This window comes from Oryctolagus cuniculus, chromosome 16, assembly GCF_051225735.1.
Source record: "Oryctolagus cuniculus isolate XC-2025 breed Fujian yellow rabbit chromosome 16, ASM5122573v1, whole genome shotgun sequence".
Lineage (NCBI taxonomy): Eukaryota > Metazoa > Chordata > Mammalia > Lagomorpha > Leporidae > Oryctolagus > Oryctolagus cuniculus.
The window spans coordinates 13,005,313-13,031,856 of NC_142882.1; the positions used below are offsets into that span (position 1 = coordinate 13,005,313).

At 40.2% G+C, this 26,544-nt stretch overlaps 1 long non-coding RNA gene across 2 annotated transcripts; it reads right to left on the minus strand.

Annotated features, from left to right (window-relative positions):
* Window positions 1–13,263: 13,263 nt before the first annotated feature.
* LOC149121496 (uncharacterized) lies at window positions 13,264–19,179 on the minus strand. Of its 2 annotated transcripts, none has more exons than XR_016222950.1 (3): window positions 18,981–19,179; window positions 18,712–18,793; window positions 13,264–13,415 (listed from the first exon to the last, which is right to left on the minus strand). It is a non-coding gene; the product is annotated as an uncharacterized LOC149121496 (long non-coding RNA). The 2 variants fall into 2 exon arrangements; XR_016222949.1 differs by lacking the exon at window positions 13,264–13,415 and adding an exon at window positions 18,071–18,267.
* Between the last annotated feature and the right edge of the window lie 7,365 nt (window positions 19,180–26,544).

Below are 26,544 nucleotides of genomic sequence, written 5' to 3' on the forward strand. Positions count from 1 at the left end.
TGCTGTTTATAAGTAGCTTAGCCATCTAAATTAGTTCTTGGAATTTAAAAATAACTCCCACTGGCAGCACCGTGGCTCACTACGCTAATCCTCTGCCTGTGGTGCCGGCACATTGGGTTCTAGTCCCGGTTGGGGCGCCAGATTCTGTCCCAGTTGCTCCTCTTCCAGTCTAGCTCTCTGTTGTGGCCCAGGAAGGCAGTGGAGGATGGCCCAAGTGCTTGGGCCCTGAACCTGCATGGGAGACCGGAAGAAAGCACCTGGCTCTTGGCTTCAGATCAGCACAGTACGGCTGCCATAGCGGCCATTTGGGGGTTGAACCCAAAGGAAGACCTTTCTCTCTGTCTCTCTCTCTCTCACTGTCTAACTCTGCCTGTCCAAAAAAATAAAATAACTCCCACATATCATTTCTATATGGGAATTAGTGTCATTTTCTCATTTTTTTCTTCTTCCATTGGCATTATTCTCTTCTTTTCTGACTACTCAAGTTTCCTCCATAATTTGAACATAAAAATGCTTCCTTGTTAATAAATAACAATCTTAGTGCATTAAATCACTTAGTTTTTTCCCGTGATTCTTTTGTTCTAATTAATTACATAAAATTTTATTTTGTGTTAAATCTTTAAATAATTTTGAAATATTCTTAATGAGATATCAAGACAGAACTGAAAACTGCTGCCCATTTTAGATTACCCAGGTCTAGGCATCGAAGATTCTAGGATGTGACAAGCACATGATGGCTGGCCCCTTATGCACAGAATGAGGGTGGAGAGATACTTCCCTAGCTGCAGGACAGAAGGCAGAGTGCACCTCCAGCTTTGGTACCTGGAATAAAGGCTCTCACTCTGAAGGTAGGGATTCCTTCATCTTCAGATCACATTCCACCTCCACATCTGTCACTCAATGCACAGTCATAACTGTCACTTAACCAAGAAATTCACACACATGAACGACCTCCCACAAAAATGTCTCATTCAAGTTTTGGCTAGAAATGGAGTCACTAAAAGAGATTAGGACACCAAAATGAAACAGTGAGAGGGATAGGTTATGTGAAGGCACAGGTTAGGCAAATTGCAAGGCTGCAATTCTGCCCCCAAAGTGAGGAGACCCACCATGAGCTCCCTCTTATGCAAGGTGACCTGCTGTGGGGACAGGTGTTAAATTCCAAAAGAAACTCACAAGGACAGACTGACTCCAATTAAACAACTTGTGTTCCTCACCCTGTTCTGAACACATGAGCATGTGGATCTCTTAAATGTCTGAGAAGCTTGCACCACTGTTGTGACCAACAAGGTGTTAAACCCCCTTGTTAAGCAGCAAAGTAGCAACCCAGTTACTAGAAGCATGCACAAATGAGGTGTGCAAATCCCAGAATTCATGCAGTTTCTGTATTGTTCCTGGAAAAGAACCATCAGCATCCTAGTGAAAAAAACATTGACTCGTTAGGAAACATGATTTATTTCCCTTTTTATTTTGATGATCAGGAACACCAACGCTTCCTCTCTGGTAGAACTGAGTTATTGATTGATGGTGGGACAGAGTCCATTTAGAGTGGTGGTTCTCAGGGTTTCATGGTTTCTAGTTCAGGCACATCTCAACTATGCCCTTGTTGACTGTGATATCCAGCTTGAGCCTCTTGGGAACTAACCATGACCTTATGCCTGGTTATCAGTGTATCAGGACAACTTGAACCATCTCCATGGACTCCAGCAGGACTCATCTGTGGGTCCCAACAGTCTTAACCATTCCAATACCCCAAAGGTTGGATCAGAGGGATGTGTCCAAATTGGTAGGTTTAAATATGTTGACACCTCTCTTCTGTTCTGAGGGACCAGGGGGGCAAACAGAAAAAAGGAAATGACTGCTGTGGAAGGGAAAAGAATTGAAGAGAACTCAACTTTCACTGGACTGCATTTCTGACACTTCTCTGTATACTTCTCAAAATTGCCAATAAGGATAGGACACACACGGGCACAAGCATGTACTCACACTCAGTCACAACCTTGAACTTACTGAGATGCTGACACTATATGCCGTGGCTTGACTGTAAAAGATAATTGGATCATCTCACATTCTAATTCCATGTAGTAAAGTGGGAGGAACCCACCCAGCTCCAAATCTTCATCTCTGTGGACATCTATCTTCAGATAAACGTGGCAGCTGCTGACCGACATGTTCAATGAAGTGTGTAAAGGGTGTGGGAGTAGGAAGAGAAAAATCAGAAATGGTGACATCCAGTATCTCCCCAGCATAGAGTCAGAGACCAGAGTCTCAGCTGAAATGGGAAGAACATGGGCAGATACTGCCTGCAGGGTCAGCCCTCTGCAGGCAGAACTTGTCTCTATGTAGGGCACAGCCAAGTCTTGGGATTGCTGTGTCCTCAGCCTATATAATGTGCATGACAGTGTGATGATCCAGACAAGGACACGGCTAGAAGCCAAAGGGAGATATTTCTAAGTCAGTCACAGTACAGAGACCTAGATTTTGTGTCACTGTGGTCAGAGCAGATCAGACCTCTGAGTCTTTTTATTCTTTTATCTGTGTCCATTCTGGAAACACAAGGAAGCATTCTGCAAGGAAGCTCTGCACCTATCACCCTCCATTCCGTGGAAAAATCACTTTGGAAAACAACACGATTATTCTTAGTCATTTAAATGTAACTTAAAAGTGATCCCTGTTAAATATAAGAATGGGAATAAGGGAGTGTGAAGATGTATAGTTCTGCACATGCTCATTTGGACTTACACCTCATAGTAGAGCTAGAAACGTGCCAGGGGATTCCAATTCAATCCCATTAAGGTGGCAAGTACCAATGCCATCTTACTTGTTCAAGTGATCAGTTTAAGTTCATAATTGATCAAAAAGATGGGATTAAGTGTCAAAGGGGCCAAATAAATAAGGCCAATGTCTGCAAATAATAAATTGATAGAATTAAAAAGGAGGGAACAATGCAACATGGGAAGTGGGAAACAGAGCAAACTCTTAGAATGGCAGATGTCTTTAAACAGCACTCTGGCCTCAGAATCGGCCCTTAGGGCATTCAGATCTGACTAAAAAGCCCATGAGAGTATTTGAGGCATGGAAAGCCAAGACACTCTGTCAAAAAATGACCTAAATGAAAGATCTCTGTGAGTGAGATCCCAGTGGAAAGAACAGGTCATCACAGAATGCAGTACCTTTTTCTGAAGGGAGGAGAGAACTTCTACTTTGATTATGGCCTTGTCTAAACAAGATCGGAGTTGGTGAACTCAAGAGGCTTCCATAGCCTTGGCAGTTCATAACAAGAACTTTGGGTGATTACTGATATCATAAATAAGAGTGTCAATTGTTAAATCAACAATGGGGGTCACTGTGCACCTGCTCCCCATGTAGGACCTCTGTCCTTAACATGTTGTACTATGTGAATTAATGGTAAAACTACTACCCAAACTGTACTCTATACTTTGTGTGTCTTTGTGAGTGCAGTCTGTTGAAATCTTCACTTAGTATATACTAAGTTAATCTTCTGTATATAAAGATAATTAAAAATGAATCATGATGAAAAATGGGATGGGAGAGGGTGTGGGAGATGGGAGGGCTGCAGGCAGCAGGAAGGTTATGGGGGGGAAGCAGCTATAATTCAAAAGTTGCACTTTGGAAATTTGTATTTATTAAATAAAAGTTTAAAAAAAAGAAAAGACGTCTTTGTCCCTCCAACCTGTCCTCTATGATTTCATCATGGTCGATCAGGGCTTTGGGGACCACCCCAGGTTTACACAGCAGACCTGTAAACCTGTGTGTACAAGGGACCAAGAGTGGTTATTTCGATAGTTTGCTTGGGAGGATTTGGCATCTTTAGAAAGAGTTGGTGTTCAGATAAACAAAACAGCAAGTTGCATCATTACATGTGTTTCTCTAGAAAGAAGTGAAGGGCTGGTGTCATTCATTGATGGCTCTGTGTACACCCCAGCCATTGTCTTCATTACTGCATCTTAATATCTCTCTCAGACCTACAGTACTCTGCTAGGAACATGAGTTTCTAATTGCTAAATAAATAGGTACATCCAGAGAACTGTAGGAGCTCATCTCCCTGCATCTACCACTCCAAACAATTAATCCACTTCCCCAACACACTTCTCAAATTCAGTATTCTGCACCAGCAACCTTGAATCAACATCCCATGGCAAATGGCAAGTCACAGGAACTGTGATAAGTGACATATCCTGTGACAAGTGACAGGAACTGTATTCTTTATTAAACATTGATTTCCTGATCATATCTATGTTTCCTCACATTTCATATAAAACATCTCAGTAGAATTTTCTTAAATACTTTTAATTGTTTTTTTTTTTTAATTTATTAGACAGGTAGAGTTACAGACCCTCAGAGAGAGAGACAGAAAGGTCCTCCTTCTGTTGGTTCACTCCCCAAATGGCCACCATGGATGGCACTGCACCAATCCAAAGCCAGAAGCCAGGTGCTTCTTCGTGATCTCCCATGTGGGTGTAGGGGCCCAAGCACTTGGGCCATCCTCCACTGCCCTCCCGGGCCACAGCAGAGAGCTAGACTGGAAGAGGAGCAACCAGGACTAGAACCTGGTGCCCATATGGGATGCTGGTGCTGCAGGCGGAGGAGTAGCCACGTGAGCCACGGCGCCGGCCCCCTTAAATACTTTTATATGATTATTTAAAATGTAACAATTTATGGTTCCATGAGAATGACTTGCAACTGCATACATTGAGGATTGGCTCCATCCAACTATTTATCTTGTCCATTACCTCACATCCTTTTCATTTTTATGTGTGACCACGCTTAAAGGGTGGTGTCCAAGCACTTTGCGATAGATAATATGGTCTCAGAATGTTTCCTATGGTATGTCAAATATATGTAAACCTATAGAAAGTGAAGGAAAGGGGCCGGCCCTGTGGTGTACAGGGTAAAGCCAACACTTGCAGTGCTGGCATCCCACATGGGGGCTGGTCAGCATCCTATCTGCTCCGCTTCTGATCCAGCTCTCTGCTATGGCCTGGGAAAGCAGTAGAAGATGTACCAAGTGCTTGGGCCCCTGCACCCACGTGGAAGACCTGGAAGAAGCTCCTGGCTCCTGGCTTGGGATCGGCCAGTTTCAGCCATGGCAGCCTTTTGGGGAGTGAACCAACAGAGGGAAGACCTCTATCTCTTTCTCTGCCTCTGCCTCTCTGTCAGGCTGCCTTTCAAATAAATAAATACAAATTTAAAAAATTTTAAAAAGGAAACTGAAGGATATGATGGTTGCCTGCCCTGTGGTCTGGGGACTTGCTGTTGACTGCTTAGTGAAGAGACTGACTATGGGATAGGGAAGTGGTTTTGGATCTACATAGCAATGTTGTTTTCACAAATCTGTAAACACACTGTATACAATGTGAGTGTACAGTATGAGTATGGATGTGCTTCAGTTCCACTGAGATTTTCAGTTTAAAGTGATTCACATTGGCTATGCGAATTATATGTCAATAGAAACAGCATTCTCTCCAAGTGGAATTATAGAAAAAACTCTAAGCAAGGTCAAAAATAAACAGCAGTCAATGGATAGATTTAGCCCTATGTATTTAATTACAGAATCATTTGTATGTATTCATGAAAACTACATATAAGTGTGATAATGATACCATCTTATTTTTATTTTTTGGGGATGATTATAGATAAGTTTGTTAGTTAAATACTGATTCTACAGCTATTTCACCTGAAGATTGTGTTAGCAGCTTTGTGGGTTCAGGAAATCCTAGGAAGGTGACCTTCAGGAAGAAAGCATTGTAAATTATGATTAAAACAGATTCTTTACATAAGCATATTCTCTGTTACAGTATGTAGGAATTTGGGGTAGGGGCTGGGTGTTAGAGTAGAAAATAGTAACCCACAGTCATCTACTGTGCTGTTGATAAGAACAAGCACCAAGAAGTCTTTGAAGTACCATCATGCATAATTGGAAAATGATTATTATTCAAGAGATTGTGTACAATACAGTATCCATTTCAGGATAATAGCTTCATAAATTGACTCTGGTACTGGGAAGGAAACCCCACTTAAATTATGAAATAGCAAACTCAAATGACCCAGAGAAAACTGAACACAAAGCATATGTAGTTTAGATATCATATCAAGTATGAGTGATTGTAGTGTAGGTAAATTGATTAAGAAAATAGATAATAATTCAATATTCCAAAATTCAGGGATAGTTGCTCAATATAAAATGACATTATTGCTTGTATCCTTGCTAGGCAGCTGAAGATAGCTTCACACAATTACTCTTTTTCTTTTATTTCCAACATTCCCTAGTCATGTTTATTTCCTAATAAGTCTATGAAGAGAGAGAAAAATCTCAGAGCCAGCATCATGGCTCACTTGGTTAATCCCCCGCCTGTGACACCGGCATCACATATGGATGCCGGGTTCTAGTCCCAGTTGCTCCTCTTCCAGTCTAGCTCTCTGTTGTGGCCCAGGAGGGCAGTGGAGGATGGCCCAAGAGTTTGGGATCCTCCACCGTCATGGGAGATCAGGAAGAAGCACCTGGCTCCTGGCATCAGTTCGGCGCAGTGCTGGCCGTAGCGACCATTTAGGGGAGTGAGCCAACAGAAGGAAGATCTTTCAGTCTCTCTTTCTCTCACTGTCTGTGACTCTACCAGTCAAATAAAATAAATAAATAAAATAAAAAAGAAATCACCTATTTAAAAAAAGCGAGAGAAAAATCTCCCACTTAGTTGGGGCTGGGCTTGGGACAGAACCAGGTGCCAAGAAATAAATCCAAGTCTTGCACATAGATGACAGGAAACCAATGCTTGATCTGTCACCACTGCCTCCCAGTGTCTGAATCTGAGAAGTTGGGGTCAGGAGCTGGAGCCAGGGATTGAACTCAGAAACTCCATTGAGGACATGGTCATAATCACTAGGCTAAAATGCCTGCTATCCATTTTGTTATAAAACAGAGAAATCAGTTGGGGTGCTAGGTTTCCATAGCATTTGCTACTTATAGAACCAGAGTTCTGAGATGAGTAGCTCTGAGAGATCATGCGACAGCAGAAACTTCTGTGTGGGATATCACTAAAGATGTAAGCACAGTCACAGTGAGCATGGCTATAGCCAGAACAAGTGAATCCATTGCTCTCTCCCAGAGATAAGGAAGGATATGTACCTTGATCTAATCTATTCCTCTTCTTCACCATACAGTCATCAAGTACTGATTTTAAAATGATGTCAGGGGGTGCCTCTGTGGCACAGTGGTTTAATGCCCTGGCCTGAAGCACTGGCATCCCATATGGGTGCCAGTTTGAGACCCAGCTGCTCCACTTCTGATCCAGCTCTCTGCCATGGTTTGGGAAATAAGTAGAAGATGGCCTAAATCCTTGGGCCCCTGCACCCATTTGGGAGACCCAGAAGAAGCCCCTGGTTTCTGGCTTCAGATCATCACAGCTCCGTCCATTGCAGCTATCTGGGGAGTGAGCCATTCAATGGAAGACCTCTCTCTCTCTCTCTCTCTCTATCTCTCTCTTTCTCTCTGACTCAGACTTTCAAATAAATAAATAAGTCTTAAAAATGATGTCAGCCATTGTCATAGACAAAGATTTCTTGTAAAAGACCCTAGAGGCATAGGCAATAAAAGCCAAAATCGACAAATGGGATTACATCAGATCGAGAAACTTCTGCACTGTGAAAGAAGCAATCAGCAAAATGAAAAGACAACTGACAGAATGGGAGAAATTATTTGCAAACTATGCAACTGATAAAGGATTAATAACCAGAATGCATAAAGAGCTCAAGAAATTTAACAACAACAAAACAAACAACCCAGTTTAGAAGTGGCAAAGGACCCGAGACGTTTTTCAAAAGATGAAATCAAATGGCCAACTGACACATGAAAAAAAATGCTCAGGATCACTAGCCATCAGGGAAATGAAAACCAAAACCACAGTGAGGGTTCATCTCACCCCAGTTAGGATGGCTTTCATACAGAAATCAACAAAAAACAGATGCTGGTGAGATGTGTGGAAAAAGGTACCCTAATCCACTGTTTGTGGGAATGTGAGCTGGTAAAGCTGCTATATAAGAGAGTGTGGAGCACCAGTTTATATCAGTAACAATGTGGAAAAAAAATGAATGTCCTGTTGTGGACTATTAGATAAAATGAATATGGTAGACAGAAAGACAAATAACACAAATTCTCCCTTAAATGTGGGAGCTAATTTTAAAATAATCACAATATGAAATTTAAGAAAGCACTTGGAGATGTGATGCCATTGAACAGCCCTTTTCTCAATTGTTGAGGAACGGTTTGTTTTTTCATACTACTTGTTGAACTCTTACTTAGTATAGAATTAACCTTATGTGTATAAAGTTAATTGAAAATATATCTTAGTAAAAATAAGAATGGGAATTGGGTAGGAGGGAGGAAGAAGTGTAGGAGTGTGGGTGGAAGGGCAGGTAGGGTGGGAAAAATCACAATGTTCCTAACGTTATATTTCTGCAATGCATGAAGTTTTGACACCTTAATTAAAAAGGTTCTGGGGAAATAAAAGAAAAATTCATTTTGGCTGTGAAAAAAATAGAAATTTTAGGAGAGAAATATGTCTGTGTGTACCATTTGGGCTGCAAATACAGTGTTTTTGCAATACTTTGTTTTAAATCTTTGTTGAATGAATTATTAAGAACTATACAGTACTCTAGCATTAATATTCTATGGCAATTTTAAAATTTTCAGTATATGAGGGAAGTTGAACATCTTTTCATTGGATTATTGTTTATAGCCCCTGCCTATTTTCCTACAGTACTATGGTCTTTTTGCTTGGTGCTTGTTGAGCCCTTTATTTAGTGGAGCATTAAGCCTTTGAGTCAAATGCAAACTAAAACTATGTTATCTAAAAAATAACAATAAAATATTAGGTTGAACAAAAACAATGAAAGAGAATAAAATTGTAAAACAAAATGATAAAAATCATCAGTAAGATGGAGTTTGAAAAAGGAATTAATAAAGCCTGCTGCAATGTGGATGGGTTTGAAGCCAGACTCTTATGCCACATATTGACTGCTGCCACTTGTCAGAATTATTCAAAAAGGTAAACTCTTAGAAACTGAAGGAGATGATTGCTTCCATGATATGAGTTTGAAAGTGATTTCTTACTGCATAATACAATTTTTACGGTGATGAAAATCACTTCACTCCACATAGAGAAGACTATTGCACGAATGTGTGAACATACTGTGCACAATCTGCATGTTCAATATGAATGTGCATGCACTTAAATGCTTTTGACTTGTCCAGTTTAAAATTGGTTTATCTTTGCTATGAGAATTTCACATTAATCCAGCCTTGTGTCCCATGTGCAACTGGAAAAAGAAAACTTAAAACAAAGACAAAACAAAAGCCAATACATTGACAGAAGAACGTACAGTTACTAAGTCAGTGCCATGTGTAAATGAATATCCCATATATGTGTGATAAAAGCACCATTTCAAAAATCTCAGCAATGAGCATTTATTAAGATATTTTTGGGCAACACAATATCTCAACCACAGCCACAAAACACGTGTCCTCACACGGGGAAAACCTCAGTGCTGCCACCGCCACTGGTTATGGGCAGACCCCAACCCCACAAAACCCTTGTGGGAACATGGCAGCGGAACTTTTAAAGGGGACCCCCAGGAGGGTGAGCAGCCCGCAGTGGCAGAGAGCGGGGATGGGGGCCATACTGGGGCCATGGGGGCGAGGCACAATATCTCTACAGAAGAACACTGTATGACCAAGTGCCTCCTGTGTCTGGAAAATAAATCTCATTTAAATGACAATGTCAACAAAGAAATGATAAGCACTCAATAGCCAGAGAAAACAGAATGTAAAGCATGTATAATTAGATGTCTTAGCAAATATGAATGCTTACATTGTCTGTATATTGATAAATAAATAGAAAGTAATTCAGTCTTAACCATTTCAGGGCTAGCCTTTTAAAATAAAGTAGCATTGTTGTTGGAGCCCTGATGGGCATTTACACCATAATTTATTTTCACTCAGTATAAAATTTTTCTCTAAATTCCATAACAAACTCTGAGATGGAGAGAAACAGAAGGTTAGTGACAGATAGAGACCTCCCATTCAATGCCTCACACCTCTACACCCCCAATGCCTGTGCCTGGGCTGAGGCTACAACCAATAACAGGGAGTCAAACCCTAAATTTTCACAAGGGTGGCCAGGATCAAGTTAATGTGAAGATTCACCACTTCCTTCCAGGGTCCCAGGAGTCAGAAGTCCAGGTCAGGAGCCAAAGCCAGAGCCAAAAATAGATGCCATGCATGCATTCAGATTGCTAGGCTAAATGTCCAATCCACAAGTAGATTTTAAAGGAAATAGCAATTTTAGCCCTTCATATTTCAGGAATGATATTTCAGAGTAGATTGTTGGGTCTAAACTCCAAATATTTGATAGCAAAACAAGTGGAAAATTTTAGAATCCTTTACAACTTGCTTTTTTTCTTTAAGTCTTTCAAATTGTTCTCAGGTCTTAAAAGAATAACATAGCATTTGGGGACAAATATGCAGCCTAGGAGCCCTGCACTGGATGCCAAGATGGAGAAGACCTCCACGGCCACCATGACCTTCTGCTTCGTGCTGTGGTAGACAGGCAGGAAAGTCACCCAGACACTGCAGAACACCAGCATGCTGAATTTCAGGAACTTGGCTTCATTGAACGTGTCTGGCAGATTCCTGGCTAGGAAAGCCACAGTGAAGCTGGTCAGGGCCAGCTCCCATGAATTACCACAGACTAGACCACTCTAGACCCATAGATACTGATGACATTGGTTATAGCTGAAGAGATCACTTAGAGGTTTCAATTCTGGGATCACTGAGAAGCAAAACCCAAGTAACCACACAACTGACCTCCTACATTGCATCTAAACAAAAAAGTTTTCGAACTGAAGTTACTCCACAAAGAAAGAGGAACTGTTCCACCACATTTACAGATGTCAGTGTAGGAACACAGTAAAGATGCCTAGAAGCATGACAGCTCCAAAAGGATGAAACAGTTCTCCATTAATAGATACTGAATTGAAGGAGATAAATGAACAAATAAAAATAAATCCAAAATAATGATCCTTAGGAATCTCAATGAGATATCAGGGAACACAGATGGTCAATTCAAAACAATTAAGGAAACAATATATGATATTAAACATGTCATAAGCAAACAGAAGAAATCATTAGAAAGAATTAAACAGAAATTTTGGAGTTGAGAAATTACACCAATGAAATAAAAATACAATGAACAAAAATAAAATTGGACAAGTAGGAAAAAAAATTGCTGACCTTGAGATCAAGATTTTGCCATCATCCTATCAGGCAAAAATAAAGAGAGAGAAGTTAAAAAAAAAAAGATAGCCTAGGGAATGTATGGGATATCATTAAGTAAACAAATGTTTGTGTTACAGGAATAATCATAGGAATAGCCATTGAGAACTTCTTAAATGAAATAATTGAGATATTATTTGAAATACACACACACACACACACACACATATATATATAAGAAATAATTATTGAAAATTTCCCCAGTCTTGTATTTTATATGAGCAACCACATACAGGAAGTTCAAAGGACCTCAACAACTTTCAACGAATGAAGACTTTCTACAAGGAATGTTGTAGCCAAATTGTCAAAAGTTAAATGACAGAGGCCGGCACCACAGCTCAACAGGCTAATCCTCCACATAGCAGGGCCGGCACACCAGGTTCAAGTCCCAGTCAGGGTGCCAGATTCTGTCCCGGTTGCCCCTCTTCCAGGCAATCTCTCTGCTATGGCCTGGGAGGGCAGTGGAGGATGGCCCAAGTGCTTGGGCCCTGCACCCGCATGGGAGACCAGGAGAAGCACCTGGCTCCTGCCTTTGGATCAGTGTGGTGCGCCGGCCGCAGTGCGCCGGCCACGGTGGCCATTGGAGGGTGAACCAACGGCAAAGGAAGACCTTTCTCTCTGTCTCTTTCTTTCACTGTCCACTCTGCCTGTCGAAAAAAAAAAAAGTTAAATGACAAAATCCCAAAGACAGTGAAACACAGACATCAAGTTTCACTTAGATTAGTAGCAGACTTCTCAGCAAAACCTCTTGACCAGAAGAGAATAGGATGATATGTTCAGGTCTTGAGAAACAAAATTTCAACCAAAAATGCTTTATCCAGTGACCTACCTTTTAAAAGTGAATCAGAAATAAAATCATTCCCAGACAAGCTAAACTGAGAACATTCATCATTACCAGACAAAGAATCCTGAAGGGAGACCTACATTAGAATTAAAGGATCAGGGCCGATGCTGTGGCCCAGTGGGTTATTGCCTTGGGTTGAAGAGCCGGCATGCCATATGGGCACTGGTTCTGGAGTAGGCTGCTGCTCTTCTGATCCAGCTCTCTGCTATGGCCTGGAATAGCAATGGAGAATGGCCGAAGTCCTTGGGCCTATGCACCCATGTGGGAGACCTGGAGGAATCTCCTGGCTTCTGGCTTTGGATAGGTGCAGCTCCAGACATTGCAGCCATTGGGGAGTGAACCAGCAGATGGAGGACCTCTCTCTATGTCTCTGCTTCTCTCTGTAACTCTGTGTTTCAAATAAGTAAAATAAATCTTTAAAAAAGACTCAAGAATCTAATCATAACAATCATCATGAAAACACAATGACAATACAAAATTCAGTAACATTGCAAATTCATAAAAGAGAAAGATAAGAAAATCCACCATTATGACAGAAAGCTACCAAAACACAAAGATGAATGAAAAGAAAGGCATAATGAAACATAGATTATGTAAGACAAGAAGTAAGCCATCAACAAAATTGCAGTAGTGAGTTCTCATCTCTCACATTAGCCTTGAAGGTAAATGGAATATATTACCCAGTCAAAAGATATAGCCTAACTGAATGAATAAGAAACTATACTGAACTCTACATTGCCCATAATAAATTCACCTCACAAGTAAAGATACACATAAACTGAAAGTAAAGGGATGCGAAAGATACAATGTTTCACTCTCTCAAAGACCACCAGGGCTTAATCAGAGAGACCTTGTCCATCAAGCAGGCACAAAAATGTTGGTGTCTCTCCTAGGTCTCTGAAGGAGTAGGGAAGCAAGTAGAAGCAGAAAGATAGTGGAAGAAAAAACAACCATTCTGTGCAGAATTCTCAGAAATCTCATTAGTGATTGGACACAGGGAGGCACAAGCATACACTCACATGTAGTCATAACAACACATAAGACTTACACACAGCCTTAAGCTTACCAAGATGCCACCACATTATACCCAGGCTTGAGTAAAAAGGATAACCGGATCATGTCTCTTTCTGGTTCCATGTACAGGGAAAAAACATTCCCAGCACTAGGTCTCCATTTCTGGACACTTGGCTTCAGATACTCATGGCAGTTCTCAACAATCCTGTCCTGTGAATTAGATAAAGCCATGTCACTGTCTCCCCAAACTATAGTGAGAGCCCTGAGTCTCAGCTGAGAGGAGGAGACACAGGGCTGGATCAGGTCTGAGGGCTCATCAATCAGCAGTGACAGTGGAGCTCTGTGTAGAGCACAGCTGACTCCAGGTATTGACGTGTGCCCTCTGCCTGTAGGAACCTGTGTGCCAGTCTGGTGAGCTAGACCAGAGCACAGCTAGAAGCAGAATGCAGAGTTCAAAGCAAGTCACAGTGCTGAGACCTGGCTCTGAGTGTCCTGTAATCAGAGCTGCTCTGGGTTCCCTGTATTTTCAATGCTTCCCATTTGTCTCATCCAGAAACTCAGGGGATCCACCTGCTGGAGGCTCTGCACCTGTTGTCCTGCATTATGGGGGAAAACCATTTGGAAAAACATGTTTTGCACTTGTCTACCTCCTTTGCCTCTAGGGTTGCATCATAGTCCAACAAGGCTTTGGCAATCATAGCATCCTGGTACAGCAGCTCTGTTCAATAGTATGCACAGTGGCCAAGGGTTTTGTGAATAGACATCTGTGAGGAATTTGGCAGGGTTAGAAAAAGTTGGTGTTGGAATAACCAAAACACCCAGCTGCATCTTCCCACATGATGCTGTAGACATTAGGTGAAGGGCTGACATCAGTCACAGATGACTTCTGACACCACAGGAATGCTCATCATTATCGTGCCTAATGTCACTCCCAGGGCCACGGTATCCTGCTGCCAAAAAAGGGCTTCCTTATTAATAAATGAATAAGCCACATTCCAGAGAGAGGAAGTAGTTCATCTCCCAATCTTACTCCTCTCCCACAGCTGAGCTCCTACCCATCATCCTGATTCCCTCCACAAAGAGAACACTAGAATCACCAAGCTCTCAACATGTTGTTTCAATGTGACAACTGAGAGAAACTGTGTTGGTTTTCAACCACTTATTTTCTGTGTTCCATATTTATTTCCCCCCCCCTTTTCAGAGAAAATTTTACATGTGTATTTTCATTTTGAAATTCATAATTTTAAATTATGTAGATGTATGTCTACCAGAGAATGATTTGATACCTGTACACAATGTTGAGTGGTATAATACAACTGTTTTGTGTCTCAGCTTTATTTCATTGTCTTATTTTTTCTTGTGCTGACCACACTTAAAGGTCTATTGTGTCAACACTTTCAAGTATACAACATGTTGTTCACTGTGTTATCTCATGATATGTGACAGTTCACTTGAAATGCTTGGTCTTGCCTAATTTTGACTGCTGTGATCAACGTGTTCATAGTTTCCCACCTCCTAGTGTTTCAATCACAAAGCTCTATTTAATTTTTTGAACTTTTATTTAGTAAATATAAATTTCCAAAGTACAGTTTATGGATTACAATGGCTTTTCCCCCCATAACTTCCCTCCCACCTGCAACCCTCCCATCTCCTGCTCCCTCTCCCATTCCATTCACAACAAGATTCATTTTCAATTATCTTTTTCTATAGAAGATCAATTTAGCATATATTAAGTAAAGATTTCATCAGTTTGCACCCACACAGAACATAAAGTGTAAAATACTGTTTCAGTACTAGTTATAGCATTAATTCACATTGCACAATACATTAAGGACAGAAATCCCATATGAGGAGTAAGTACACGGTGATTCTTGTTGACTTAACAATTTGACACACTTGTTTATGGCGTCAGAAATTTTCCTAGGCTCTAGTCATGAGTTTCCAAGGCTATGGAAGCCTCTTGAGTTCTCTGACTTCGATCTTATTCCAACAGGGTCATAGTCAAAGTGGAAGTTCTCTCCTCCCTTCAGAGAAAGGTACCTCCTTCTTTGATGACCTGTTCTTTCCACTGGGATCTCACTCACAGAGATCTTTCATTTAGGTCCTCTTTTTTTTCCAGAGTGTCTTGGCTTTCCATGCCTAAAATACTCTCATGGGCTCTTCAGCCAGCTCCAAATGCCTTAAGGGCTGATTCTGAGGCCAGAGTGGTGTTTAGGACATCTGCCATTCTATGAGTCTGCTGTGTATCCCACTTCGCATGTTGGATAATTCTCTCCCTTTTTTATTCTATCAGTTAGTATTCACAGACACTAGTCTTGTTTATGTGATCCCTTTGACTCTTAGACCTATCAGTATGATCAATTGTGACCTGGAATTGATCATTTTGACTAGTGAGATGGCATTGGTACATGAAACCTTGATGGTATTGTATTGGAATCCCCTGGCACATTTCTAACTCCACCATTTGGGGCAAGTCCAATTGAGCCTGTCACAATTTCAAAAAATATTTGCTTATTTGCTGGTTTGCTCCCCAGATGGCCACAACATCTGGAGCTGTGCTGATCTGATGCCAAGCACCAGGAGCTTCTTCCAGATTTCTTCTGGATCCCCAACATGGCTGCAGAAGTCCAAGGACTTGGCCATCTTCTACTGCTTTCCCATACCACAGCAGAGAGCTTGATTGGAAGTGGAGAAGCCAGGAGTTGAACCCATGACCATATGGGATGCTGGCACTGTAGTTGGGAGCTTTATGAGCTATTCCACAGTGACAGCCCCAAAAGCTCTCTTTCTGAAGTTGACTTTGGACACCAGTCCTAGGAATGAGGAAAGGATACATTCTTTTTTTGCACATGATGTATGCCATGCATCCGAATGACCTCGACACTCATCCACGTTGTCAAATAAGATTTTCCTTATTGTTAAGACTGAATAATATTGCATTTTATATACAGACCACATCGTCTTTATACATTTATCTATTGATGGACACTTACGTTGATTTCACACTTGGAATTTTTGAATAATGTTGCAATGAACATGGGAGTGCAGATGTCTCTTTCACATGCAAATTCCACATCCTTCAGATATATAATTACAGGTAGCACTGGGACTGCTGGGTAATATGAAGGTGCTATTTTTCATCATACAATTTTCATTATATTAATACTAATTTACCTTTCTATCTTCATCCTTGTTAACATTTATTTCTTCTATGTTTTTTAAAGATTTATTTTATTTATTTGAAAGTCAAAGTTACAGAAAGAGAGGAAGGAGAAAGAACAAGAAGACAGACAGAGAGAGAGAGAGAGAGAGATCTTCCATCCACTGGTTCACTCCTCCTAATGGCTACAACAGCTAGTGCTGGACCAAGTTAAAGCCAAGAGCCAGGAGCTTCTTCCAGTTCTCCCATGTGTGTTCAGGGGCTCGAGAACTTGGAACATCTTCTATGGTTTCCCAGGTCATTAGCAGGCAGGTGTATTAGCAGTGGAGTAGTCAGGTCTGAAACTATCACCTGTATGGGATACCAGCATCACAGGCAGTGGCTTTACCTGATATGCTAAACTGCCTGCCCCCTTTTATGTTTTTTTTTTTAATAACTCTTCTAACAGGTGTGTGGTGATATCTCTTTATAGCATCAGTTTGTAACTCTCTGGTAATTAGTGGTGATGAGCATTTATTCATTTTTTATTTAATGAATGCATTTTTCCTAGATACTACTTTAGGAATATAGTAGTTCTTTCCCCCTTACCCCCCTCGCAAATCCCACCTCACCTCCCTCTCCCTCTCCCATCTCTGTCTTTATTATGGTGTATTTTTAGCATGACTTTATATACAGAGGACCAACTCCATGCTAAGCATAGACTTCAACAATTTGCACCCATGCACATACACAACATATAGAGTACTGTTTGGGGAGAAAATGTGCAGTTGGTTCTCATATTAAAATTCATTAGGGACAGAGGTCCTTCGTGGGGAGCAAGTCCACAGTGACTACTATTTTTCCTTTAAAAAGTAACGCTCTTTTTTTGACATCAGTGATTGATCATCTGAGGCTCTTGCCATGGGCTGCCAAGGCTATGGAAACCTTTCGTGACCATAGACCCCATCAGTATTTGGGCACAGTCATAAGCAAAGTGGATGTTCTCTCCTCCCTTCAGAGAAGAGTGTATCCTTCTTTGATGACCCTTTCTTTCCTCTGAGGTATCACGGAGATCCTCCATGTATGATATTTTTTGTCACTGTTTTGGCTTTCCAGATCATTTATTAATTTACCTGTTCATTGTGGGTCTTCTTTTTGAGAAATCTCTATTCAAGTCCTTTGCAAACATTCAGTTGGGTTATTTTTTTCTTACTATTAACTTTTTGAGTGCCCTTTATGTTTTAACTATAATCTTTTATCTGATTTACACTTTCTTTTTTTATATTTAAATTTTGGAAAATTTTAATTATTATTACTTTTTAAAACAGCACAGTGAAATTTATTGTTGCAGCCAGCAAAACATCCCTTTTTAAAATTCCACAGAGCAATGCAAGTTAAAAAACTTCACTCATCAAATAAATGATATTTTAGACAAGGACTTGCTAAAGAAACCTCATCACAACAACTTTTTAGGGCATGATCACTTTAAATCCATGGGAGCAACAGTCATTCCATCTCTTTTTATTTCAGCAAGAAATCAATGTCTGCCTGTTACATCAAAAGAAAAAAAAATCATGATTTGTTTTCTAAATGTATCACCTGAGTCAAGGAAACATGTTATGACTTCTTGTTGTAGGAAAAATAGCTTGCAGCTTATAGGAGACACTTGGTTGATGTTCATTAATTAGTTCTTTTAAAAGATTTATTTATTTGAAAGACAGAGTTACAGAGAGATATAGATCCAGAGAGAGAAAGAGAGAGAGAGAGAGAGGTCTTCCATCTGCTGGTTCACTCCCCAAATGACTGCAAATGCTAGAGCTGAGCTGATCTGAAGCAAGGATCTTCTTCCAGGTCTCCCACGTGTGTACAGAGGCTAAGGGAGTTGAGCCAACTTCCACTGCTTGCCCAGGCCATAGCAGAGAGCTGGATCAAAAGTGGAGCAGGGGGAATCAAACCGGCATCCATATGGGATGAAGGCACTGCAGGCAGCAGCTTTACCTGCTATGCCACAGCTCTGGCCCCCCATTAATAAGTTTTTAACAGATTCAATGTGCTTTGTAGATACAATTCTAAAAACAAACTGATATTCCCTTTCTTCCTCCCTTAATTTCTCCTCCTCTCTCTTACCCACCTTCTTTCTCCCTCCCTCTTTCTTTAGTTTCTGAGATAACATATTTACATTACTGTAAAAAGGCTTAATACTTTGCCAAATAAGATGGCGGAATAGTGAGGGCGCACCGACATCCGAGAAAAGATAGTATAATAAAAGTGGAGTTACGGTAGCCTCAGGAAAAGGATCAGGAAAAAACTCTTCCGGATCTAGTGGCTGTGACTTGGAGAACCTAAGGGGAGAGCAAGGTCACCCACCTCGTGGAAGCTGAATCGCGGGAACTGCCAGGGCTGTCTAACCCACCGGAACCTCCGGAGCCGCAGAGTCTGCACGCCAGCACTGGAAGGGGAGGTGAGACAAAAACCTCTCGATAACCCGAGACATTGGTGGGGAAAGGCAGAAAAAGCCTACAGAGAATGAGGCCTGAAACCCCATTGGGGAAAGTTCACCAGGCTGGCTGGAGGAGAGAAAAAAATGAATAAATAAGGGGAACCTGCACGGACATTTAGCCTCTCTCTCCACTCACCTTACAAAGCCAAGCAAGACAAAGGGCAGGCGCCATTTTACATAAGTAAAGTGGTGCGTACCATTTTGCATATGTAAAGCGGGTGCCCCTCATTAGCCAAGCAGAAAAACCTGACTCTGGTAAGCAAACGAATACCCACAGGGGCCAGATTTCATACATCAACTACTCTCAATTCCATTCAGCTCTGTGGAATTACTTCCCAACTGAGTCAAAAAAAAAAAAAAAAAGGAGAGAGTGAGAGCAAGAAAGAGAACAATCAGAGTGAATCACCTTTGGCACACCCTTAACCCTGTAGAACCAGAACTCTCTGGCCACACCCATCACAGCCTCTAAGGATCCATCAAAAGCAGACCGTCTTCTTAATCTAGAGTCACAGTATAATGAGAAAAAAAAAAAAAAAAAACAAAGAATATCTCCAATATGCCAAACAACAAACGCAAAAACCGAGGTAACAAGAACAAGGAAGACACTATGACGCCCCCAAATGAAAGAGACCCCAATTCAAGATTATGAAGATGATGAGATAGAAGAAATGCAAGAAGCAGATCTCAAAAAATTGATAAGAACATTAAGAAGTTCTCAAAAACAAATTCTCAAGCTACAGAAATCCTTAATGGACAAGATAGAAAATCTCTCTCATGAAAATGAAATATTAAGGAGGAAATAAAATGAAATGAAACAACTAGCAGAACATGAAACTATGATAGTGATGAGAAATCATAATGAAATGAAGAATTCAATAGATCAAATGATAAACACATTAGAGCGCCTTAAAAACAGAATGGGTGAAGCAGAAGAGAGTATCGGACTTAGAAGACAGAGCACAGGAAAAGATACAGTCAGACCAAAGAAAAGAAGAGGAAATTAGAAATCTAAAAAATATTGTCAGGAATCTTCAGGATACTATTAAAAAAACCAACATTCGGGTTCTAGGAGTTCCTGAAGGCATGGAGAGGGAGAAAGGATTAGAAGGCCTTTTTAGTGAGATACTAGCAGAAAATTTCCCAGGTTTGGAGAAGGACAGAGACAAACCTAGTACAGGAAGCTCATAGAACCCCTAATAAACATGACCAAAAGAGATCCTCACCACGACATGTTGTAATTAAGCTCGCTGCGGTGAAACATAAAAAAAAAAGATCCTAAAATGTGCAAGAGAGAAATGTCAGATTACTCTCAGAGGATCTCCAATCAGACTCACAGCTGACTTCTCATCAGAAACCCTACAAGCTAGGAGGGAATGGTGAGATATAGCCCAGGTACTAAGAGAGAAAAATTGCCAGCCCAGAATATTATATCCTGCAAAGCTCTCATTTGTGAATGAAGGTGAAATAAAGACCTTTCAGAGCAAACAGAAATTGAAAGAATTTGCCACCACTCGTCCAGCCCTTCAAAAGATGCTTAAAGATGTGTTACACACAGAAACACAGAAACATCAATATGAAAGAAAGTAAATGAAGGAAACCTCACGCCTAAAGATCACAGGAAGTTCAAAACATATATCAGAAAATATCTTTGGCAAATGGCAGAGCAAAGTTACTACTTATCAGTAGTCATATTGAACATTAAAGGCCTGAACTGTCTAGTTAAAAGACACCGATTGGCTGATTGGGTAAAGGAACAAAACCCATCTATTTGCTGCTTACAAGAAACACATCTTTCCAATAAAGATGCATACAGAGTGAAAGTGAAAGGCTGGAAAAAGATATACCATGCCAACAGAAATGAAAAAAGAGTGGGCATAGCCATCTTAATATCGGACAACATAAACTTTACCACAAAAACTGTTAGGAGAGACAAAGAGGGGCAGTATATAATGATCAAGGGATCAATTCAACAGGAAGATATAACCATCATCAATGTATATGCACCTAATTACATGGCACCGCTTTATTTAAAAGATTTGTTAAGGGACTTAAAGGGAGACTTAGACCCCAATACAATAGTACTGGGGGATTTCAGTACTCCACTCTCAGAAATAGACAGATCAACAGGACAGAAGATCAACAAGGAAACAGCACATTTAATTGACACTATTGCCCAAATGGATCTAACAGATATCTACAGAACTTTTCATCCTACACAGAAAGCATTTACATTCTTCTCAGCAGTACATGGAACCTTCTCTAGGATTGACCACATACTAGGCCATAAAGCAAGTCTCAGCAAATTCAAAAGAATTAGAATCATACCATGCAGCTTCTCACACTATAAAGGAATGACGTTGGAAATTAGCAACTCAGGAATCCCTAGAGCATATGCAAACACATGGAGATTGAACAACATGCTCCTGAATAAACAATGGGTCATAGAAGATATTAAAATAGAAATCAAAAATTATCTGGAAGTAAATGAGGATAACAGCACAATGTACCAAAACTTATAGGATACAGCAAAAGCAGTGTTAAGAGAAATGTTTATATCAATAGGTGCCTACATCAAGAAATTGGAAAGGCACCAAATAGATGACTTTCACTGTATCTCAAGGATCTAGAAAATCTGCAGCAAACCAGACCCAAATCTAGTAGGAGAAGAGAAATAATTAAAATCAGAGAACAAATCAACAGGATTGAATCAAGAAAAACATTACAAAAAATCAGTCAAAGGAGGAGCTGGTTTTTTGAAAAAATGAACAAAATTGACACCCCATTGGCCCAACTAACTAAAAAAAGAAGAGAAAAGACCCAAATCAATAAAATCAGAGATAAAGGAAATGTAACAACTGACACCACAGAAATAAAAAGAATCATCAGAATTTTCTATAAACACCTGTATGCCAACAAACAGGGAAACCTATCAGAAATGGATAGATTCCTGGACACATGCAACCTACCTAAAATGAACCAGGAAGACATAGAAAACCTAAACAGACCCATAACTGAGACAGAAATTGATACAGTAATAAAGGCCCTCCCAACAAAGAAAAGCCCAGGACCTGATGGATTCACTGCTGAATTCTACCAGACATTTAAAGAAGAACTAACTCCAATTCTTTTCAAACTATTCAGAACAATCAAAAAGAGGGAATCCTCCCAAATTCTTTCTATGAAGCCAGCATCACCTTAATCCCTAAGCCAGAAAAATATGCAGCATTGAAAGAGAATTACAGACCAATATACCTGATGAACATAGAAGCAAAAATCCTCAATAAAATACTGGCCAATAGAATACAACAACACATCAGAAAAATCATCCACCCAGACCAAGTGGGATTTATCCCTGGTATGCAGGGATGGTTTAATGTGCGCAAAACAATCAATGTGATACACCACATTAACAGACTGCAGAAGAAAAACCATATGATTATCTAAATAGACGCCAAGAAAGCATTTGATAAAATACAACACCCTTTCATGATGAAAACTCTAAGCAAATTGTGTATGGAAGGAATTTGAAAGCATTTCCACTAAGATCTGGTACCAGACAGGGATGCCCACTCTCACCACTGCTATTCAATATAGTTCTGGAAGTTCTAGCTAGAGCTATTAGGCAAGAAAAAAAATGAAAGGGATACAAATTGGGAAGGAAGAAGTCAAATTATCCCTCTTTGCAGATGATATGATTCTTTACTTAGGGGATCCAAAGAACTCTACTAAGAGACTATTGGAACTCATAGAAGAGTTTGGCAAAGTAGCAGGATATAAAATCAATGCAGAAAAATCAACAGCCTTTGTATACACAAGCAATGCCATGGCTGAGAAAGAACTGCTAAGATCAATCCCATTCACAATAGCTACAATAACCATCAAATACCTTGGAATAAATTTAACCAAGGATGTCAATGATCTCTATGATGAGAATTACAAAATCTTAAAGAAAGAAATAGAACAGTATTCCAAAATATGGAGATTTAACAATTGACACTCTTTTTTATGACAGTAATCACCCAAGGTCAGTAATCACCCAAGGCTCTTGTCATGAGCTTCCAAGGATATGGAAGCCTCTTGAGTTCACAAACTCCTACTTTATTTAGACAAAGCCATAATCAAAATGGAAGTTCTCTACTCCCTTCAGAGAAAAATACCTCTTTCTTTGATGGTCCATTCTATAAAGTGATAAATTTCATACAAATCCATCTATAAGCCAGGGTAAAAAAGGCACCCAGAATTGTAATAATATTGCTTTCAAGGTGAGCATGAGCATGTCATCTACAAATGTGCACCTACTACATGGTGATATGTAGAATCTAGTCATTGTTCACATTGCAAAAAAAATGCTTCTTCACATGGGAAAGGTGTGGATCATGGCAGAAACGTGGGGCATTTTTGTGGATGAGGCTGTCCCTACACTGATCTATGTCATTCTGAGCACAGATAAGATCACATTTTACATGCCCAGTACTTTAAGGACAGTGATTCCCCATTCACAGTATGAAAGAAAAAAATGCACCACTACAGGCTGTGGATGCTTTGCATTTCCAACTGAGAAGGCATGAACTTTGGATGTAGCATCAGGAAGAAAGTAGACAGTGGATTTCCCTCATCTTCTCCCCATGCCACTGGGGGAGCACAACCCCCTCTCTCAGCAACCACTGTTATGTGTTCACACTGAGACTAATGACAATCTTTACTGCATTGATCTCTTACAACTTTGGGGTTCATGTGTCACCACAGTATAACCTGAGTTACCTTAGAAATGCAATCAATCCAGCCCAGAATCTTCCAAAGCTACTGTGTTCTGTGTTTTGCAGTGATATGTCCTGGCTGTTGCTTGTTTGAAATCGTCCCTTCATTGAGAATATCTGAGATGCTAATGCAGACCATGGGAAGCATCAGAAATGGCTCATGTAATTGGATTTCTAACACCTAGATTGGAGACTTCTATTGAGTTCCTGGCTCTTGGTTTCTTCCCAGGACCAGGTGGGCTTCTGCTATTGAGGTGTGCTTTTAGTGAGAAAACAGCAAATAGGAGCTCTCTCTCTTTCTGTCCCTGTTTCTCTGCCTCTCAAACAGAACAGTCAGAGGTTGTGAGAATGTTTTCTGGGTGCGCTTTGACAAAATCTGCTTTTGTGGAAGAGATTGTGGCAGGCTTGGGCTTGGGCAGGTGAGTGTGTGAATTCCAGTGTAATTGTAACTGAGCCTTAAACATTCCTTGGGGAATCTTCAGGACTAGCATGGCCCTCAGCTTCATCTGAAGTGGAAACCAGATGTCCAGGTATTCACATCTACACATCTAACCACCTTTGGTCCCTGGATGCCTTCTAAGAGAGCCTTGTCTTAGGACAGAATATTTCTGCATGCTATAAATATCTTATGTGTCAAAGAGCTGTGATTAGTCAAAAGTCAATATTCACAGAAGATGGCAAATGGATATATTATCCTCAGGCAGCAATCAGAGTGGGCTCCCTCAGGTTGCACTGCTTCACACCTTCATTAGTTCTTCCACTTTTTAATATTCTCAGAATCCAGCCGACTCCCTGGGACACATTGTACACCATGGTAGGATACCCATACTTGGCTTCCACATTTGCCTTTCATCAGATGTGAGAGAATGGTATTGGTGGAGACTCACACATTGCTCTCCAGAATTAGGATTCCATTTACCTGTGGGGTTTTAGAGGTCCAACAAGTACCATCTATGCAGAAAATGCAGACATGGTTCCAGCAATAACAAGTGCTTTGTATTGTGTATGGCAATTATAGTTAGAGGGAGTAAATGCTTTTTGAAGAGAAAATGCAAAACATTCCTAAGGGTCAATGGTCCATGACAAAGGCATTGCAGCTTTGGAATTCCATGGATAGGTTGAGGAGTTATTGTGGGTCCTTATTGATCACCTGGATGGCAAAGTAAGAGGCCAACATATACGGGTGGTTCTTCCCTGATCACCTAAATGAAGCAGCAGATTTAGAGAGAAGGGTGAGATCCTATTTTTCAGTGTAGTTTCACAGCTAAATCCAAAGGAAGCCAAGGCTGGATCCAGGGTGCCACTCAGTGATGCTCCAGGGTCGCTGGAGGATTGTGGAATGTCCTTTTTTTACATTCTTGGAAGCAAACTGTGTCCATGCACAACCTCATCTTCATGTGCCCTTTGGGAAAGCTTTGGTAAATTCCAATGTGGGAGCTCATTTCTGCTTAAGAAGAGAAACCAATCTGCATCTATGTTTTCTGTAGGTTCTGGAATAGTTTGAATAGAACTTTGTTTGCCACTTGTTCAAATATGTGAGAATATTATCATCTGTGACCATATTCACCAGTGTGATTTCCCGAGACTTTTTGATAAGTTTCTACTTTTATATATAAACTCTTGTCAAAGCAGGTTTATTAAGTTAGATTTTCATTGAAACAAAGGCATCCAATTCAGGACTTCTTATATTAGAGATTTCAGAAGGTTCACTTTGTCTTCATTTATTAATTTCCTGTGTATTGAATTTATCTTGTCTTTTCGCATTTTACAATTTAGCAATCTGTATTTTCCCACATTTCCTGCCTGAAAATATGAGTTCTTGTAATTTAAGATGGATTTATGTTATTGTGAATAATAAAACAGTTGTTCTATTTTTTCACTATGATTTTCTTTGCCCCACTTTCCTTGGAATTCTGGTCTTTATCTTATTTCCTACATTTCATCCATAATTTGAATGTCAAGAAAATTGTCACATTGTAGTTATAAGGGAAGAAATATATTTATCCAATCATTTCTTCAGTTCATATACACTGATTTTTAGTTTGCAATGTTGAATTAATAAAGTGCCATTTCTATTTTGTTCCTTCTTATAATATATTCATAGTTTCAAGATGGCAGTGTTTCATTTTTAGTGTAAAGGTACTTTTCTATTTTGACACACTGTGTTGTATGTATTATCTTTACACATGAATTTAAAATTTTCTCCTGTGGTCTAAACAAGTGTTGCTTTCCCATAAACACCTGAACCAAAATTGGATTTCTGATCCCAGGAGGACTCACTTGTGGGACACTAAATAGATCTGGTGCAAAAATTGTGCTGTGGATCCATTGAGTAATTTTATGTATTTTAATGATAAGAATGTTGAATTAAATTTTTAAAATCATTTTTCCTTAGTGATAAACTTTTACACTATGAAGGGTATATTTGTTCACCCCTGGTTTACTTATAGCTCTGACAATCAGCTGAATATTGAGTACCTTAACCATGTAAATGTTCTGAGAAAAGTATACTTCTCACTGATACAAGGTACAACGTGGGTAAGATATGAAAATATTGGGCACTGAAAGAAGCTCATCCCAAAGGGTGACAAAGTGAATTAGAGGTTCTTGTCTTCTGATAAGAAATGTCAGACATAAGATGGAACAGTGATAAGCAAGGCAGCAACATTGAATGAAGTAGTGCATGCATCACAAGAGCTAGGCTCCTCTCCAGACAGATCTGGACATTGGCAGTAGTGGTCCTGGGTCCCAACAGTCTTATCTTTGCCAAGACCCCAGAGTTGGATCAGGGGATGTGCTTATAGGGTGGGCACAAAAATCTTGATGCCTATCCTCTGCCTCTGAAAGGCTGGGGAGCAAACGGAAAATTCCATGGAAGGCAGAACAAGGGTGAGGACCTCTGCTTTCATTCATCTGCCTTTCTGCCACACATTTTTCAGAATT